Source organism: Eupeodes corollae, chromosome 3 (assembly GCF_945859685.1).
Source record: "Eupeodes corollae chromosome 3, idEupCoro1.1, whole genome shotgun sequence".
Lineage (NCBI taxonomy): Eukaryota > Metazoa > Arthropoda > Insecta > Diptera > Syrphidae > Eupeodes > Eupeodes corollae.
In genome coordinates this window covers 21,679,765-21,701,818 of record NC_079149.1, presented here as the reverse complement: position 1 = coordinate 21,701,818, position 22,054 = coordinate 21,679,765, and the positions used below count along the sequence as shown (strand labels likewise).

The 22,054-nt window shown below is 32.0% G+C and overlaps 1 protein-coding gene across 20 annotated transcripts in view; it reads right to left on the bottom strand.

Annotated features, from left to right (window-relative positions):
• The window catches only part of LOC129952313 (potassium voltage-gated channel subfamily KQT member 5), a 498,379-nt gene that overhangs the window by 432,930 nt on the left and 43,395 nt on the right, over positions 1–22,054 (bottom strand). For 3 of the 20 annotated variants that reach the window (XM_056064843.1, XM_056064842.1, XM_056064844.1), the window contains exon 2: positions 18,396–19,208. The exons of the other annotated variants lie outside the window; for them this stretch is intronic. The gene's annotated coding sequence lies outside the window, so the exon portion shown is untranslated. The remainder of the gene's footprint in view (positions 1–18,395; positions 19,209–22,054) is intronic. 20 annotated transcript variants of the gene reach the window in all.

Below are 22,054 nucleotides of genomic sequence, written 5' to 3'. Positions count from 1 at the left end.
AAACTGAAAAAAAATTGTCACCTCCAAAATTTTACGACTTAAATATGATTTCACCTCCAAAATAATTTTGTGCAACGAAGAATAATGTTTTTGACATCTGATAAAATGTTGAGAAAATCGAATTGACAGTTTTTTTATAAAAAAATAAAAATCTGAAAAAAACTTTACTCAAAGTTGGTAAAAATTCAATATCGATTCAAATTCAAAATAAAAACCGAAAAAAATTAAGAAAAGTTGGTAAAAAATGATTTTCGACTCAAATATCTTTTCAAAAATTAAAAATATTGGCTTCAAACTCATTTTATTTCACAGAAAATATTATTTTCGATATTCAGTAATTTTTATATAAAAATCCAACAGTCCGTTTTTTCATAAAAATAAAATCAAGACAAACTTTTAAGCAAGACAAATCGACAGACGGGATGGGAAGTTATCAGTGTGGGTCACATCCCAGCCTCTTTTTTGTTTAAAAATTGGCACACCTGAAAGAAGATCTGTCAGAATAATAATAAAAAAACACACAAATATAAGAACATTTTGTGAAAATTAAAAGTTAAAATTAACTTAACAAAAACAACGAACTAAAACTTATAAAATGGACGATTTTTAAGAAGAAATGTTAAGAAAACATCTATAAATTGAGATTCTATAAAAAAAAATCAATTTAACAATTATTGAGATAAACTTTTGGTGGAATTATAGAAAAATGTAATTATCTTTTTTATTGTTTTCTCTTGCAAAATAAGCCCAGTTAGTCCATTTCCACTAACAAAACTAAACAATATAACAGCAATAGATTGATTTTTTTCCCTAATGGAAAACACACATGATTCAATCGTACCAACATTTGAAAACGTAATCACATAAGACCCATTCGAGACTCGTATAAATGTCAAAAACCCATCCATAGTAAGATTACACTCTAAGTTTTATCGGTGTTATTCATACTATGGTTATTGTTTTTGTTCTTCGTGTAAATTCCTACTATACTATGGATAGATTTTCCAACAAAACACGGGTAATATTGTCCACTAAAATTGTAAGAGAAAATTCTAGCATAGCTCAAAATGATATTTTGACACTTTTTTTAAAATAACTGTTTTGAATATTGAAATCATTTCGCTTTTTTTAAGAATAAAATTCCCGAAAAGTTGGTTGTTTTTTGAAAAATTTTTATATGTGGCCTATTAATAACATTTAATTTTTTATGTAAGAGCTTAAAGCTTTGCTATTCTTTGTAGAGATTCTTATAGTTTGTAAGATTAGATCGTTAAGCTTATACTTACTTAAAATAATTTCATACAATTTGGTAAACTCTTTTTCTCTGTCTAAGACTTTTACGTGATATCAAAAATGTTATTCTGCTTTATATAAATTTATTTTGAAGTAAATACGATTTTTTTCGTTAAATCATTGCGCTGACAAAAATTGAGTTTTTATTTATTTATTTAAATAAAACATTACTTTATTTTTTCTACATTCCTACATTCGCAAAATTGTTCAGTTTATGAATTGCTTTGAGAGTCTTTTCTGCACATTTAACGTTTTGACGTGTGGAAATATTTTGCAAAACCATAAGGTTCTCTAAGGGACCTTGGCACTTCTAAAAATTTTAAAATATTGAACTCAAAGCCAAACCAATAACTTCCGATGGAAAGTCTTAAAAATTGAATCACAATTAGTCAACTACGGCGTATATGCAACATTTTTTTTTTCGTTTTGTTATGAAAAATCATATATTTAATATTTTATTGCTGAATAAATGGATCTTAATTGGATTCAAAATATTTATTGTACAATACACTTAAAAATATTTTCACAATCGGAATATAACCACTACAGATGATGCAAGTACTTATCCTACTAAAGTCCACTTCCGTTAATAGAAAAATCGATACAACAAAATCTTCATCACGCTGCAATAATGTCAATCAAAAAAATCTCCAAAACTTAAAATAATTTACATCGAATTGTTGACTAATTTAAAATATCCTTCAAATTCCCATCAAGGCGGAAATAAAAAGGACCCTAAACAAATTTTATTTTTGTAACTTTCGTGTTCAAAGGACCAATTGTTTCGTTTCGTTTCGTTTCATTTCTTTTTTTATTTTGTATTTTTATGACATCAAAATAAAAACAAAATTTCCTTTTCCATTGTTCATGTTTTGAATTTATTTTTAAGGATTTCATAATTGGATGATTGAGTGATAAGCACGTTTGTTGTGTTGGCAGTCATGAAAATAATGAAATATCTTTCCTTAAATTATTATTACGAGTATTGTACAATATTTTTTCATAGTGCAAAAATAGGAGAATAAGAGTAATGAGAAGAAGAAAGGAAACAAAAATAAAAAGACGAGAATAAATTGAGAAATATTATAAGACCCCCCAAAATGAAGGAAAAACATTTATATAACAAAATGTCCTTATACACAAATGGTTTTTGGAGGCTGAAAAAAAAGGAATAAAGCTTCAGCTACAATTTAGAAATGTATATGAACAAAAATTGTTTGAGAACGAAAAATGTTGTATGTTGACATTTTGTTTCCGTCATATTTATTAGATTGTTATGACGAGCAAAAGTCTCTGTCCTTAAAGAAGGAACGCATAGAGTTTTGTCTGCCTTTGCAGGAGCAGCAAAAAGCACTTACAAATGAGAACCTATTGTCGGGGAATTCCCTGACATGACAGTTTTTGTTGTACTGTGTAGAACTGGTGTTAAATGGTGATTTTATGGCGCGAAGAAAATGATGAGGAAGGAAGTTCAGACTTCAGGATGATATTATTTTGTTGTTGTTGTTGTTCAAGTCATAACTTCGAAGTATTGTCTGTCTGTTCTCCCTCGACTAAAAATAAAACACAATTTCCTGAAGACTTAGTGGAAAATAAAATACACGGAGCACCAAACTTATCTAACTCGGTTAAATGCGCAGGAAAATAAAGGATTTTTTATGGTAACATAAAAAACTTGAAGTTTTTGGCATTGAAATTAAAACTGGTAGTAGTATCCCAGTACTCAAAAATATGGCTGTATGGAGCATTTTTGTCCAAAACACCTGCTCTCTGTTTCCATTTATCTATGGACGAATAGAAGAACGGTGCAGAGCATTCATCAAAATGTTCATGGTGCATAAAAACTTTAGAAGGAGGATATATGTCCTCCCGTATATGAAAGACTTAATACCTTTCAACTTTTAACCTAAAACGAAAGTCCTGCAACAACGGCAATGCAATATATCAAACATTATGCACACACACAGCTGTGAGTGTCTGGCACATAAAAGATTTCGATTTTATTTTGTTCTCATCTTTGGGGGCATCCGAACTGCCCCATTTTGCTTCAAGTTCCCAACTTCTGGTGATGTATAATTTAATATTCAAGATTTGTCTATACGAGCCCTTTTATCCGACAAAGAAGGAGGACTGTACTCAGGCTAGAACAGATGATGACATCGAATAGAAAGCGAATAGGGAATTAATCTTTTGATATCTCAGCTAGGAGTGACATTGTAAAAGGAGTCGTTCGTTCTTTTGGTTAAAGAAAATCCAACTAGACCACAAAGCCAAAAGCGGACAAAGACTCACCAAAAAGATTGAGATAAATAATGTAAGGTATAGGTATTGCTTTTAACCTTAACAAGAGAGTCCTTGGACCTGGACTCTGACTTCAATTTATATTAAACCTCCTTTCAAATCTGAGATTTCTTTACCGATTGTAAAATGCCCTTTTCAACAAAAAAAGAACTAAGAAAAAAAGACAAAATGTTTTGTCCATGACTGTTGAGAGTTAGAAGAATGGCTTTTAAACCTTCTTGTCCAAGACTTTATCAAATGATTAATCGACTAATATAGTCAAATAGTTGTTGGTTTGTAGCAAGTTTAAACCATTCTTTATATTTTTCATCCCAGTTAAGGTTTGACAGGCAGAAAATTAAATTCCACATCTGCAGCACCCAATGAATATTTATGGTTAAACCATAATTTATTATAAATTTAAATACTTTAAAGTCAGATGCAGATTTTTGTATTAATTTTTTTTACGCTACATGATTTTCAATATGGTTGGTTACTTCTGACACCATTTTTCACAGAGAAAGAACAAAATTACTTAATTAACATATTTTGCTTTAATCGATTACTATAACTTATTTTTCGTAAAGAAGTATGAATGAATAACAATTTGCATGGGAGTGATACTTTTAAGTTGAAGTTGAGAAACTTGTGTAGGACGTGCGCCATGATGATGGTGGGACTTGTATATGGGAGATACTTTCAAATTTAATGGAAAATTTTATAGGTGCACAGTATTGATATTTAATTGCACAATTTCAAGTGTTCAATAATAACAACTTCGAAAACGCATTTGAGTGCAAATTAAATATCAGAGAACTTTAAGTTTCTATAGACTCCAAGGCCCACAACATCATAAGTTCATTGGTTGGTTTAGTAATAAAAATAATAGTATTGATTAAATTCCGGATTTTGACCAAAACATTGACCAAAGATAAATTTTGTGAGAAGTCGAAAAAAAGTGATAATCAAATTGTTAAAATTCTGCTGTATGTGGATAGTTATGGGTTAATATAGAAAAGGTATAGATTTTATTATAAAGAGAATAATATTGTAGGGAATAATCTTCGGCAAACGATTAAAACACTTATTTCGAGCTTGTTCAAGTATAGTTTTATTCGATAAAAGAGGACAAATATTAAGCGAAGGTTGTATTTATAGCTTCAAATAATTTATGTATAACATAGCTTACGGGAAGATCATACGATTAGAGTATTTAACAATTGCTTTGCATGTTGTTAGTACTAAAAAGTAACGAGTTTGCACCAGGACAAACACAGGGTGTTCTTTTAAAATAAAATGCCTACAGCTCGGCCATTCTGACCGTACAATCGTCCCGATTACAAATTTTATAAAAACATCATTACGATTACATTAAGTCATAAATACATAAATACAAAATTTTCGTTCATAAATGAGGTATACGACTACCTTTGTAAAAAAACAAAACTTGTTACAGTAAATATTTCATGTTTTTTGAATTGAAATTTTTAAAATAAATTGTTCATATTTCATAAAATGAAAAGTTAAGAAAACTTATTAATTAAATTAAATTGAGTTACATATATTATTATATTCGAAAACATAAAATTCTTTTTTTTTGTTGATTGAATAGTTAAAACATACATTTTTCTTTTAATTAAATAAATTATTCAAGATATTGAATTGAATAATTAAAAGAATTATTTAAAAGCTTAATGGATAAAAGTTCATCGATATAATTAGCATGTGTGCAGCAAGTGTAACTAGATTAATATCATAACTCATGTAAAAAATATTAATTTTTAGAAACACATTCATGAAGTTCATCATCTATCAGGTCAATATTCGGAGTCACATATAATTTCATATTACTAGGAGAACATATACCCTTATACGGTAACCTGGTTAACTGTAGTCCTTCTATATCACCTATGGCATACCTATGATTTGGAAGTACTTTTTTAATTTCATATGGACCACGAAACTTAGCTAACAGTTTTTTGTTCGTCCCTGGAGTAGTGTCTATGTTCTTAATCATTATATAATCTCCTTGCTTATATTCCGTTGGACTTTTATGACGGTTATCGTAGTATAATTTGTTTTTTAATTGCTCTTTTTCATTTTTTTCCTCAGCTTCTTTTCTGATTTCATCTAAATTTATTTTATCAGAACCTAAATTGTTTACCAAAAACTCTTTAACTTTATCGCAAAATTTTCCTTTCTGATCTCTACCAAAAAGTAAAGTGCTTGGTGTAAATCCGGTACTTCTATTTACGCTGTTATTAATGGCGAACTCAACCTTTTCAAGATGCTTGTCCCAATCAATTGTAGTATGCGCTTCACATTCCTTTGCAAGCATTGGTGTAATTATGCGGTTAAGCCTTTCCACCTGACCATTAGATTGAGGGGTGTGCGTTGCAACCTTGACATGCTGTATGTTGTTGTCATGCAAAAACTCCGAAAATTCTTTGGATGTGAAACATGTCCCGCGGTCAGATATGATTCGGTTCGGCCTCGAAAAATTAGCAAAATATGATTTTAAGCATTCTATAGCTTCTTTACTTGAGGTACTTTTATTTGGATAAAGCTTAGTAAATTTGGTAAAGCCATCAATCATCACGAAAATATGTTTTTTATTGGAACGCGAGTTGGAAAATGGACCAAGGTGGTCTATATGTAGCGTATCAAAAGGTATGTTCCCTTTTGGAATCGGATGGAGAACACCTTCTGCTTTCCCAGATTCAGGTGAAAAGTAGATGCATTTAAGGCAATTCTTGATAACGGTTCTAATTTTGTCCTTCATATGGGGAAACCAATAAATTCGAGATATGTGCTCAAAGCACTTGTCAACTCCCAGATGACAAAGGGCTTCGTGATGAGTCCGGACTACTTGCTCTTCCATGTGAGATGGAACGTAAAAAAGTATATTATCTTTTGATTTCCTATATATCAATCCATCAACCATATCATAGTGAGGACTTTCAGACTTAATCAACTCACTTGCAATCGCTATTATTTTAGGATCTTGTTTTTGGGCAGCGGCAAGTACAAACTCAAATGATTCGTCATCAATGTGCAAAATGTTAAAAGATCTACTGAGAGAATCAACATGAGACATTCGATCACTCTTTCTATGCTCCACAGAATAGTCGTATGCTTGCAACTCAAGAGCCCATCGCGATATGCGAGGATTCAAAGTTTTTTTGTTTAGTGTTAAAACAAGAGCTTGGCAATCCGTTACGATTTTAAATGGAATGCCAAGTAAATAAATTCGGAAACGCCTTAGAGCATAGACTATGGACAAGGTTTCGAGTTCGTAGCTATGGAACCTACTTTCAGCTTCAGTCGTACGTTTGGAAAAATAAAACACTGGATGAAATTTACCATCACTTTGCTTTTGCAACAACACGGCTCCAAATCCATGCGTGCTGGCATCGCAGTGTAGTTCCGTAGGACTATTCGGACTATAAATTGACAAAACTGGCGCTGAAATCAGTTTACTTTTTAAAAGGTTAAAAACGGCTTTTTCTTTTGGACCAAAGACAAATGTTGCATCTTTCCTCAACAAATCATAAAGTGGTTTGGCTTTGTTGGCAAATTGATTTATGAACTTCCTAAAGTAGGAACAAAGTCCAAGAAAACTATGAATGTCTTTAGTCGAAGTAGGTAGTGGAAAATTTTCTATGGCTTTTAAATTTGTTTCATTAGGACTTACACCGTTTTCATTAATTTTGTAACCTAAATAGGTTATCTCATCTTTTAAGAAGACACATTTATCCAATCTGAGTTTCAACCCTTTAGTGACAACTATATTAACTACTTCTTTTAAAATATCAATATGTTCCTCAATTGTTTCTGTCGCGATGAGGATGTCATCAAGGTACGTCAACACTTTTGATTGCTGTATGAGTTTACCAAATAAATGCTTCATGTAACGCTCGAAAACAGAGGGGGCGTTCTTAAGCCCAAACGGCATTTTGGTGAACTCATATTGTCCAATAGGTGTCGTAAATGATGTGTATTTTCTTGATTCCTCTTCAAGTGAAACATGATAAAAACCATTTTTCAAATCTAGTGTAGTATAGTATTTTTTATTTTTCAATCGGTCGATGTTATCTTCAATTAAGGGTAACGGATAATTATCACGCAAAGTTATTTTATTAAGTTCCCTATAATCAATACATAACCTAAACTCTTTATTTTTCTTTTCAACGAGTACAATTGGAGACGCGTATTGAGAATTTGACTCGCGAATTATGCCTTTGCTTAAAAGATCCTTAAGAATTTTCTCTAGCTCGATCTTATGAGAGTATGGTAACCTTCTAGGAGGACAATGAAACGGAATATCTTTTGATAAAACAATACTCATTTTAAATTCATTCTCATCGGGCACAACACAATCTAAACTCTTATCAAAAGCTGGTCTGACTACATTTTTAACACTTTCTTGAACACTAAATGGCAAATCTGAATTAACCCTAATATCTAACTCTGATTCTTCATCACATAAGTTAATGTTATAAATTTGTTTAATAAAGTTAACCTCTTCACTTAATTTACTTACATGCGGACACTGACATTGACTTGAGGACGACAAATTCATGCAAACATGCGTTTCTGGATACGGATTTAATGACGACAATGTTACATCTGATGAACGATTACACTCCACGACGTTGTTTGATGACTCCGACAAATTTACGTTTATATCACCTTCACCTTTAGTTTCACATCTTGTAAGCACCATACCAATTTTATCGATGAAATTTCGTCCAAGAACAGCTGGATAACTCATGGAATTGTTTTCAACTACTAAAAGAGATAAATTTGTGTTTAAATTTTCAAAAATTATAAAAGTATTAACACTTCCCAAGACTTGGAGCGGGCTATTGTTGACTCCAAAATATGACTGACTATTTTTATCCAGAGGTAATATCAACGACGGCGGCAAGTATTTTTCCTTGATGAAGCTTATTGGACTCCCTGAGTCCAAGAGTGTTGTGAGTACAGATGAACATTCAAAGCCGCTCTCAATGAATCGATAAGAAATCTGCTTCTCAAAATTGTTGGTTTCTAGGCTGCATCGTTGTTGGAATCTGCTTCTTTCTCGATTAAATATTTCTCTGGCTTCTCGGTGAATTTGTTGGTTGGATATTTGTTGGTAATCTTCAATGCTGTTGCTGTTGGCCTTGAGTGTCAAAACTGGTTTATCTTTCAAACAATTTTTAGCAATGTGACCACGTGTACCACATTTAAAGCAAGTGAATTCTTTTTTTTGATAGAAATTGCTAACAGGTGCATCGACTGCCTCTCTCTCAACATTCTTTTTTAATGGAATGTTTCTGTGCTTGTTTCGATAATTATGAGACGTACTAGGCTTGTATGTTAAATTGTCACGTTCACGGCTGTTGTTCTTAAATTTCTCGTACTTTCTGAGTGCGCTTTTGAGTTCTTCGATATTATTGGCATTATAGAGAATACTCTTATTAATCTCCACATCAGATATGCCCTTGATTATAAATTGGATTAAATCCTCCTCCTCGATCGGATTATGTGAAGCAATTTCTTGCATTGAGAGCACATATTGTTGTATGGTCTCGTCACGACGTCGTTTTCTCGCATTAAGCTCACTGAAAATATCTGCTTTAGTTACGATTCGTTTAAACTCACCCATTAGAGCATTTCTCAGTTCAGTCCACGTTCGAGTTTTCAAAGATCGTATGAAAATTCTTGCAGTTCCAATAAGGAGCCTTTTTCCGAAAATGAACTTGGTACGGTCGTCCAGATGGAGGGTTTCAGAATATTCCTCAAAATGTTCGACCCATCTGTCAATTGGAAAGTTGTCATCCCCACTGTATGGACACATTAAGTCTTCCATGTCTTTGAAACTACTAGAAACATGTGGCTTTTGACTTGGATTTTCATGAGCGGCGTCTTCGATCTGCAGTTCCTTCAGCTTACGTCTGAGTAGAATAATCTCTTCTTTCTTCTTGCATGCTTCTCGCAGATTATTTAGCTCTTCATCGATGTCATCACTTTGTTCTGCAGGTGGTTCTCCTTCAAGCTCAGACCCATGATCGTCAGAAGATTCTGACTCGTTGCGGTTACGCTCAGGCATGAAATTTTTTGCAAGCTTTTGCAGGTCTTCCTTGGTATAACCTCTAACTGCGTCTTGAACTCTCATTTTTAGCATCGCTTTTGTGCCATCGGTTTTTTCATTAATTGATCGTAAAATGTCTTTAAGAATAGCAACTTTTGCTTTATTTAGAAAATTATCAAATTCTTCCGACATATTTATGCGAAACACTTTATAAGTTAAAACTTTTTATTATTTTTAAATAAACGTTTTGAGTATCAGATCCCACTTCTGAATTTGTAGGGAATAATCTTCGGCAAACGATTAAAACACTTATTTCGAGCTTGTTCAAGTATAGTTTTATTCGATAAAAGAGGACAAATATTAAGCGAAGGTTGTATTTATAGCTTCAAATAATTTATGTATAACATAGCTTACGGGAAGATCATACGATTAGAGTATTTAACAATTGCTTTGCATGTTGTTAGTACTAAAAAGTAACGAGTTTGCACCAGGACAAACACAGGGTGTTCTTTTAAAATAAAATGCCTACAATATAGAGATTTTAATAAATTTTAAAATTATTGCCTTGTCACCCACAAAAAACTAAATGTTTATAAGATTTAAGAAATTCTTTCTGTCAATTTAATATTCCTACTGTTTCGAAGAAACTACTTAGAGGCCAAATTTTAATACCAGCAGCTATGTAAAAACAATAAGAAGAACTATGAAGTACTGCAGGCATCTAAACTGGCACTCTGCAAAAACGCCACCGATTTTTGGAAATTTTCGTGGGAATTGAATGGTAAATTCGCAGTTCATAAGACACTATGTGCAAACATTTAAGTTACTCATTTTATAGAATTATGGTATTCCTGTTGAGTTCTATAAATACGGAAAAGTCATATTAAAAGAACGACTGGTAATACTTTTTAATGGAGTATTTGAGAGGCATATTTCCGCAAATGAATTTTAAGATGATATAATCTTCCCAATAAACAAAAAAGGATTCTTGTTGGATGCAGCAAACTATCGTGGAATTTCTTTTCTTAATTCGACTTATAAGATTTTTACAGCTCTGTTGCAGAAGAGACTCACAACGTGGATTGCAGATCAGAACCTGTTAAAAGAGACTCAAGAAAGCATGCTTTAGATCAATATTTTAATTGTCAGGAGTCTAGCTGATAGCTTTATCAAGCAGGGAAGAAAATTGGATGCGTTCTTTATTGACTTCAAAGCAGCATTCGACTCAATCAACCGAAGTTCTTTCTTCTACAAGCTATATGGCCTGGGCTTGTCTCTGAGTTCAGACGCGTTCTCGAAGAGCTGTATAGAAGAGCACAGGCTGAGCTTAGAAGTAAGGCAGGGGTGTACATTGAGTCCCATCTTGTTTTCGGTGTTCATAGATGACCTTGTAGATTACCTTCCAGGTGGTTTTGATTTAGCAGGATTTCGTATTAAGGCATTAATGTTTGCTGATGATATAGTCATTTTTACGTATTCTCGAGAAACACCACAACTTATGATAAATAGAGAACACCACTACTACTCTCTCTTTGGAACCTTACAGTCAATACACAAAAATCTAAGGTGATGATATTTAAGATAGGGGGTGGACGAAAAGCATCGAATCAAAAGTGCAATTTCAACGGAAAAGATAAAGAATGTGTTAATCAATACAAATACCTAGAAGTAAGTTTTTCAAAAAACCTGAATTTGGAGAAACATTTTAGCGAGAAACTACAACAGGCAAACACTGCAATTAATATTTAATGGAAGAGATGCTTTATGAACGAAAACATAGCTCACAATAGTAAAAGACTGGCCTTGGCGACTTATGAAAAACAAACACGTTGTTTTGTTATCGACGAACGCTCCATAACTATGAGAAAGCCACTTCTGGTCTATCGATTTGTCTTGCTTAAAAGTTTGTCTATATGTAGTAGTATCAATTTCTACCAAATTTGCGTACTATTTTTTGTAGATTTTATTTTTTATGAAAAAACGGACTATTGGATTTTTATATAAAAATTACTAAGTATCGAAAACAATATTTTCTGTGAAATAAAATAAGTTTGAAGCCAATATTTTTAATTTTTGAAAAGCAATTTGAGTCGAAAGTACATTTTACAAAGTTTTAGTATTGCTTTTTTATAGAGTTTTAATTTTTTGTAAAAAAAACTGTAAATTCGATTTGTCTTAATGTTGAAAACTATATTTCTTATAAGTAAAAATTAGTAAGAAGCTATTATCTCAAATTTTTGAAAAGATATTTGAGTCGAAAATCAATTTTTACCAACTTTTGTTATTTTTTTTTTCGGATTTTAATTTTTTGTAAGAAACTGTAAATTCTATTTTTTTCAAAACTTTATCGAACGTTGAAAACAATATTTCTTATAATATAAAATTAGTTTAAAGTCAATATTTCAATTTTTTGAAAAGATATTGGAGTTGAAAATCAATTTTTACCAATTTTTGTTAAATTTTGTTTAGGTTTTTAATTTTTTGTACAAAAACCGTCAATTCGATTTTTTTTAGATTTTACTGAATGTTAACAACAATATTTTTTGAAAGATAAAAGTAGTATAAAGCCAATATCTCAAGGATTTAAAAAGATATTTGAGTCGAAAGCCAATTTTTACCAACTTTTATTAATTTTTTTTTAGGTTTTTATTTTTTGTAAAAAAACTGTCAGTTCGATTTTTTTCAAATTTTTATCGAATATTGAAAACAATATTTCTTATAATATAAAATAAGCCTAAATTTCAAGTTTTTAAAAAGATATTTGAATCGATATTCAATTTTTACCAACTTTGAGTAATGTTTTTTTTAGATTTATATTTTTTTATAAAAAAAAACTGTCAATTCGATTTTTCTCAAAACTTGATCAGATGTTTAAAACATTATTTTTCGTTGCACAAAATTTGTTTGGAAATGAAATTATATTTAAGTCGTAAAATTTTTGAGGTGACATATTTTTTTTTGCAGTTTTTATTTTATTTATAAAAAACTGTTAATTGGATTTTTTTCAAAAAAATATACTTGTTTATTATCACATTACAGTTCATAAGATATTTAGGGTTAACCAAAATGTTCGCCTTTTTTTTCAAACTGCTATGGTAAAAAAAACCACCGACGCAATTGTCTTGATATCCCTTTCTGCATCTTTTTGCCTTATTATCTGTATGACGATCGATATCTCTTCTGGTTCTTGAGCTAGGGACGACAAAAAAACGTCGCAAACGCACGGACGTACACACGCACGCACAGACATCTTTCTAAAAATCTTTTATTTCGACTCTAGGGACCTTGAAACGTTGAGAAATGTCAAAATTTTCAGTTTGACAAATCGGGCCCATTACAATAATTTCCTTTATGAAGTTAAACATATTTACTTGAAACTTATTTTATTTCACAGTAAATATTGTTTTCAATATTCAGTAATTTTTATATAAAAATCCAATAGTCCGTTTTTTCATAAAAAATAAAATCTACAAAAAATAGTACGCAAATTTGGTAAAAATTGATACGAGTACATATAGACAAACTTTTAAGCAAGACAAATCGACAGACGGGAAGGGAAGTTATCAGTGTGGGTCGCATCCCAGCCTCTTTTTCTAAATATTTTGAATATCGGCATATCTTTCAAAAGTAGCAGTATGTTAAGAGATCTTTATGCTAAAGATTCAATAGCCGTTTGCGATGGATTTCAGTTCTTTGATGGGCCTAAAACAAGGATGTGCCTTGAGTACTCTATTATTCATTCTATTTATTGAGGATTTAAGAGAGCACACGGGAGGAGGGGTGAACTTTACGGGAGAAAATATTCCGGGCTTATTGTATGCTGTTGATAATTGATATCGTACTTTTATCGGAATCCCCGGACCAACTCCCAGAAATGATCGTCAAACTTGGAAAATACTGCTAAATCTAACATAATGATCTTCAGAAAAAGATACGCTAGTTATAAAAAATGGAAGTACCAGGATCAGAAAGTTCAAGTTGTTAAGGAAGTTAAATACCTCGAAGTGACCATAACAAGTGACCTTTGGATGAAAAAACATATCAAGTTGAAACTTTAGGAGGTGAAATAAATCCATCCACCACTCAGCAAAATATGAACCGTTTCAAGCTGTGGCAAAATCTATAATGCTTTACTCCTCGCAAGTGTGGGGCTACAAAGAATGTGAGGATGTGGAAAAATGATAACTTTTTTTTCTAAGCGAGTCTTTGCTCTCCCATCAATAACGCCTTATTATTTGCTTCATATCAAAACAGGTTTGCCACCGTTGTTCATCGACACGCTCAAGATTTATTTTGATTACGTTATAAAAATACTCCGATTGGATTCATCAAGTCTGGTCAATAGAGTATTAAAGTTTATCATCATAAATCGACTTAATTTTTTCAAACTTGGATCGCCCTTGCTAATTTGACGGGTGAATCGATCGAATTTGATTTGAACAATCTAACGGGTTTTAAAGGAAATCTTTACTTCCTTGCGAAATTGGATGAGAAATATCGTCAAAATGTCATTAATCAGGCCCAAGCATCGCAGTCTAGAGACTTCTATATTAAGTTGGAGTTTAATCTTGGAGAATCAAACTACTTCGACGACAAAAACTCAACTGATATGATTTCTTCAATTCTACGAGACAGAGGTGAGACTTTCTCTGAACTTTCTCTTAAACTACGGTGGTTTCTTGAGGTGCTTTTAAAACCGTGTCATCTTCCTTATCATCACTATCACTTGATTCATTGCTTCCAGAAATATAATCCAGATCATCGTCGTTCCCTGAAAAACATTCTTCATTGCTTGAGACATTCCACTCTCTTTCCATGTTGTGTTTGCTGCATCTAAACATAATATACAATAGCTCAAATTAAGATCTTCACCATCAAAAGTCTGAAAAGGTCAAGAAGTACCATTTGATTCTGTGGAATTTGTTTTGAAGCTCTTAAAGTACTTGGAATGCACAAATTTATATCACGGTTTTCATCAGAATGTCCTTAAGGTATTTAAGCTTTAAATTAAAAAAATACTATTCGGAAATTAAATAACCACCTTTTTTTAAGCAAGCTGTAGTAGAACAGCACTTCGACTTGAAGACTTATTATTTCGCACAGCAAAACAACAAATAGTGTCAGTTTATTTATTTGTATAGCTTACACAGTAAGATAACAGATATCTTATAAATTTGTGAGAGCCTATGACTTAACTTAACAATTTAAAATAAAAAAGCAAATAATATAAAATTAATTTAAAATAAAATTATCGAAAAAATATTATTTTACTTGAAAACAAAGAAATAATAGAATAAGAAGAAGAAAAAGATAATTAGAGTTAAGAAGAAAGGATAAGCTAAGTTAGTTGCTTTGGTTAGAAATATAGATTTTAATACTTGTTTGGAAAATGTGCATATCCCTCAGATGAGTGGGTACTGAGTTCCAGAGGCGACATGCAGCGATGAAAAATTGCCTTTCTGAGGTCAAACACGAAAAGCGTGTCAAAACTACCGATGTCGATCTGTTCGATGTTGACATTCGGATTTTTTCAAAGAAGGCTGGTTGACGTGTTTTCAAATATTTTAAATAACAGTATCAATGTTCAAAGCTTCATGAAGTCATTTAAAGGCATACTAAGTAAAATCTCTTGCAAATGTGAAACATGGTCGTACCTTCTTAATCCAAAGATGAATCGAATGATACTGTTAAAGGCTATGTTTAGTTTTTGTTCATGGAATCGCAGTTGTAAGAAATTTCGCATCCATGAGTCAGAACAGGTATAACTAGGGTAGTAGCTAGAATTAGTCAGGTTTTAAATGGAGTGATGTTTTGGGCAGTTCACAGCGTCCTAAGCGTTCCATAAGTTTTACCTATCAATTTGTGGATGTGATCATTCCAGGTCAACGTTCTAATGAAGATTATACCTAGATTTTTACTGGAATTTACGAATTCAATGAGTTCGCGTTTAAAATTATTATGGAAGGAAAGTACGTTAGATCTAATTCTTTTCTTGATATAACCAGGCATTTGCATTTGCTTGCGTTGAGAATTAACACATTGCAAGACGCCCAGTAAGATATCTTTTCTAAGACGCAGTCTTCAATTAAACCCAAAAAACAGCTTTTGTAAATTTGAATGTCATCGGCATACAAATGTTTTGATACTTTTAAATTGTTTTTTTTTTTACTCAAAGTTAAAAGTTCAAACTTTTCACAATGAAAACATTCAATAATGAACATTTAATTACATGTAAATTCAAAAGAAATCATTTAAAAGGCATTTGGGAAACCTCCTCATAACTATTATAAATGAAGGCTTTGAAATATTTTTTCTGCTGGAAATTGAGGACATGAGCTTTTTTTGCAGTAAAAATATAGATAACAGAAAAATATGTGTAGGAAAACCCAGGTTCACTTGAGATCCTTTCGCACCGTTTGGATGTTTTGGACAAAGACTGAATGTTTTTATACAACAACTACAAAACTAATGTAAATAGACTTTGGATTTTTTTTTTACACAGCATAGACTATGAACTTTGGGACATTTTTGCATCATTAAGTCAAAATCACAAAAAAGTAGACTTGAGCTCTTTTTGCAGCATAAGTACCGACGATTTGTTTAAACAATAAACAAACTCTGTTCAATACAAAGTACAGGACTTGGTTGTGACTATGACGTGGTGATGTTGTTCATGCCATTATATTTCAATACCGGGTACAACCTTACCTAGATAACTTCTCCACAACCGATGACTTGACCTTGAAGTTGCTCATTAAAAAAATCAATACCTTGAAAAAATCCGCAACAACAAGAAATACATGGGAGAACCCTTTGTGTTGAAAAATGTCTTGATGACCAAAACAATCCCGTAAAAGTTTATAACGGGAAGCGGTAACCGCCAGTCTAATCACTTACCTTTGGATTTTCCTAAAGAATGGCGTTGGTGACTTATATGCCAAACAAACAACTTGTTTTGTTATCTACGCTAAACAACTATGAGAAACCAATTAACAATAACAATTTGCTAGAAGCAAAAGTAACTGCCATAATTTCGAAAATTTAACCCATGATAAGTTCATGAAACTGCCAGAAGAGCTCATGGAGTCAAAAATGAATGCCCGTTCATAACCTGCAACGCAAAAACAGAACAATACTTTGTATGCCCTTTGCTTAGTGAGGACTTGCGAACAGTCCAAAAGGGACTTCCTTTCAAAAGGGATAAATTTTACCTTGGTTTAAGAGCAAAAAAACGTTAACCAGCATCATGTGACTGTGGTGGAAGATAGTGTTGCTATCGCTACATTAATAACATATTCGTCAAATGTCACGTTGAGCTTACCAACTTCTTCAGCCTCGAAGAAAAAAATTCTGTAAATTTTCAATGACCATAATTTAAATTAGGTAGCGCAAACGTCCGTTGAGAACTAAGGCCTAGGACTTACAATTCTCATCCATTGCTGTTTTCCAGTTGTCAATAATGGAATGGACTTCCAGTTCTTGAGACGAATCTGAACGGCTAATTTGAGAAAGCACTTTTCATGACAAGAATTTCTCTTGGAGAATTTGTCGATTCCTCGCAAGAGGCAGTTCCCGTGAAATAGAAGCTTTAGATGGCACAGGCAGGGATTGAACCCAAGACCACTGGCATGACAGTCCAACGCACTATCCTACCTGCCAAAGGACTACGTAACAAAATTAATAGAATCATTGAACTTTGTTCACAAAAAATATATGAGTGTCCGAACATGCTCTTAAAGAAGAGTTTACAAAATAAAAAAGTGTGTATACGCCCAAGTGAACCATTTAAACATTTAATTTATGTAATAAAGCTCCAAAATACTTAAAACTTAACGTTGTTTAAATGTGAAGTTATTAAATGATTTTTTTATTTAAAAACTAAATACATACATTAAATCTTCAGATCAAAAAGTTCTCAATTAAGCTTCTAAGGTTAATACATAAAGACTCAACATTGCCAAATAAATATCATAAATAAAACATTTCTTTCATTCTGGCCTACTTCTCTATACTTAACAAAACAAACACTAAATTGAACATGACATTGGATTTCGCATTCTATAATTTTTCAAAAATAAAAATTATTATTCTTACCCACCTACCTAATTAATTTACAAATGTATTTATGTTGTCATAATTGTGTAGTAATTTCTGACACAAATTTAAAACACTCCCAAAAATTCCGTCATCAATCAAACTATTTACCATAAATAACATCATCGCTATTAAATTTAACAAAAAAAAAAGTTTTAAAAACTTAAATAAATAAAATTCAAAATGATGCTCAAAACCTCCTAATAACAATAATTCCCATCATCCTATCATCAATCATCATCCATGTCATAGAGATAAAATGAATTATTTTCTTTTACACATATTTTCAAATTATCTAAAGCACCAATTTAGTAAAATCATATTCAATTTCGTGCGTCACAAATTTTGTCTAGCAGTTAATAAATTTTCCAAGTCTTTAAATATTGAATTCCCCACAAGGCACAAAGAGAGAGAAAAACTAAAGTCTTCAAAAAACAAAAAAATAAGAAATGATTGAAATAAAAATAATCACACAAAAGAAAAACTGCATTTTTGATATTTATGTTCGATAGGAAATGAAAACAACTTAATTATAATTTTTGAATTTCTTTTTTTCAAAAACCATTATGTTTACATTATTGTTAAACTTGCAATGCACTTTGAAAATATGAAAATATACATTTGTGACGTCACAAAAATAGATACCAACCTTCAATATGGATAGTCCTAGATACAGAATCAGAACTCTTGATGTTCCTGATTCTTTGTTTTGCTGCTGCTTCGCTGCTAGGGAAACACTCTGTGAACTCTTTAAACGCTGTTGATGGCTTACCACAGGAGTATCGATGCACACCTTTACTTTTTTTTTAAAGATTTATTTATTTTTTTATTATTTCCACGAACTAAAGCGAATTATTAACCGAAGAGATAGAAGATTTCGCGGAAGCTGAAGAAGACACTGCTTATTATTGTTGTTGAAAAGCTGTTTCTGCTGCTGCTGCTGTTGTAGTTGATGTTGCTGTTGTTGATTTTGTTGGTGATGTTGCTGTTTGTACAAATGATGACTTAAATGACGATAGTAGTACAAATGTGAAGATGTTGCTAACGACGACGGCTGATGATGATGACAAATATCCTGATCTTGTGATGCTTGTTGCTGTTGTTGTTCTTGTTGTTGTTGTTTGTTTTGTTGCTGCTGATGCATAGTGTGTTGCGCTTACACCCGAGACCCGACTATTTCGACTATTTTATTTATTTATTGTTGTCGTTGTTGTTGCACTCTTGATAGACAAATCACCCGGCAGCCGTGTGTTGTCAGTCAATTTAAACAACAAAACGATGATTAATGACATCGGATGTGAGGTATAGGGGGCGCTGGCGCTGGCGCTGACGCTTACACTGGCACTGGCACTGCTGCTATGCACACATTACAAACCCACAAAAATAATTCAGGTATCACATCAAATTATAAATATTTTTATTTTATTATTATTTTAAAATAATTAAAAGCACACATCCAACACTATACGAAAAAAAAAGAGCAGGGGATAAAATAATTATGATGCTATTTGGAATTAAAAATTAAAAAGAAAACAGAGAATTATTTTTTTTTTTTGAAATTTATTTTTAGTTTTTCATTATTTTTTTTTAGAAAATTCATGACAATTTTTTGTTTTCTTAGCTTTTTATTTTGCTGAATGGACATTTAAATAAACGTTCTTCAAATTGAAACACACACATTTTTAGTAGAAGATAGATTTTTCTTTTATTACTTTAGAGGTAGACGGAGTATAAATTATATTTAATTATAATTCATTTTTACATATTTTCTTAACTAACAAAAAAAAAACATAAATATGTATTTGAGAATTTTGAAAAGTGGAGGCGATCATGGCATGCGGGAGATTCTAGAATCGAGTATTCTGTGTAGATAGATTATCTTTTTTTGGGGGAGGACATAGACCGTTCGTTCACACAATAAACGACTGCCAAACTAATAAACAAATGTTTCTTCGTTATTATTATTATTATAATTATTTTATTTTCTCTTGTTGTTATATTTTGGATTTTTAGGATTTTGGGTGAGATACGCTGCCGATTTACACTGCGATTCAAAATAAACATTAAAATCAACATTTTCTTATATTTGTACCGAATCCGACGAGCAACGAATTTGGAGCGCAAGAAAAATTTAAAAATTTGTATTAATTGCTTGATAAACATTAATTTTTTTTCTGATTTCGATATTTGGATTTACGAGAGGCATTGTTGTGGGGGCGGGAGGGGGTGGTATCACAACAACTTGAACTGCGGTCGGTGGCAGTGGCAGTGGCGTTGGTTGGCGTTTCAATATGGTGTGTCTACGACGACGATGGCGACGTACATTATGTTCGACTTCGACGTCGTCGTCGTCGTCGTCGTCTTGGTTGGCGTTGTCGGTAACGTCATCGACAGGTAGGAGCTTCGACTCATTTCAAAGATGATATTCAATTATTTTTATAGCAGATTTTTTGAATAGGTAATGTTAGGTCTTTATTGTGTAGCTTTGCTTTGCTTTGCTTAACGTTTGCTTATCGTTACCATAATATTTTTGTTGAGGTAGCAAAATATTAATAAAACAAAACAATTTGTTTACAAAAACGTAAAATGAAGAAAACAGAAGAAAAAACAAAAATAACACAAATTTTATGTTTTTCTTGGGTGTATTTTTTTTTTTGGGGGGGGGGGGGGCTCGGTTGGGATTATAACAAAGGATTTTTCTATGAAAATGATTTGTATTAAGATAGAAATAATATGAGTACAACAAAACAAACAAAAAATGCAAATGATGAATAAATACTGGAAATAAATATACATTTATGTACATAATATGTCTATTCATATGTGTTCTTCTCTTAGTTATTTTTAAAATTTTAAACAATAATAAAGATAAGAATATGCATATGTATAAAATACATAATATTTTTTGTTTTTACAAAAGAAGAAACTTTCCTGAAACAATGAAGTAAGTATTTATGAGCTTGGAAAATAAGGTTTTTAAGCTATAACAGCGCAGCTAGCATTGCCTTAAAAATTCTTATAAAAAATAATGTTTTCACAAGCATCACTCGATTCAATAATAAAACTTCGTAATGTTCTTAGGTTCAAGCTGAAAAAATCAATTGTTTGAAAATCTGAGTTAAGATTGTTTTATGATCTATTACTTTGTTGATTTTTGTAACTCCTGTAACTCATGGCAAAAATTTTCTTACATCAGGAAGTTCAATTAAAACGTTTTGCTATGGAACTTAGTTGTAAATTAAAGGGTGCTGAAATTTCAAAGGCCGATTTTGAATATAAACCGCACCTAACGTTGAGTTTTGTCAGCATTTCAATTGATATTTCTGAATTAGAGAATAACTCAGTTTTAACTGAAGAATCGTCCACTTCAAATCTGATATCCACAAAATAAACAATGGTGTGCCTTAGGGCTCCGTTTTGTCTCCGACGCTCTTCGCAATTTTTATAAATGATCCTTTGTGTGAAACTAACCCACTAAATTATTTCGCTAACGACAGTTTCTTAAGCTTTTCATATTTGTTTTAAAATTCTCATCCTTGTTCTCTGGATGTAGACTACCAACGGCAGCTCATTAAATTCTAATATTGACAGCATTATTTAATAGGGAATCAAAAACCATGAAGAATTGAATGCTTCCAAAACTCAATGCTGTGTACTGTCACAAAAGCGTAACCCTCTTAAAATGCCACTATCTCTGGATGGTACTTGGATGGTACTTGCATCGAGGAGATTGAACAACTATGAGTAATAGGAATGTGCATCACAAACCATTTTTTGTGGAGTGATCACATGTTTGACATCGCCAAAAATTCTGCTAAGTTTTCTCCTTCGATGCCAGAAGTTTTTTACACCTTATGATCTAGCTATAATTTAAAAAGCTTTTATTCGTCATAAACTTGAGTAAAACTTTCATATTTGGGCTGGTGCCTCAATAACGTACTTGAGTCTTCTGGATAGAATTCAAAGAGAGCTTTAAAATGATAGAAGATCGCTCTGTCACCAAGACATCTGCTTCTCTTGAACACCCCTGTAAGGTCTCATGCCTGTCATTATTCCTCTTCTTAAATAATTTAATTGAATATCTGCATTGCCAGGAATGCCCATCAGTTTACCCTTGAGCCCAATTTCTTTAAGTACGTTAAGTACAGAAATTCTTCTTTTAGTCGCACTACACGGATCTGGAATGCTTAACCAGGATCAACATTTTCCACTTATTAAGATGTGCTGGCATTCAAAACCAATGTGCATCGGTATCTCCTTTCAAATCCTTTCTTTCTTTCTTAATTACTCGCATTGTGAGTAATGATT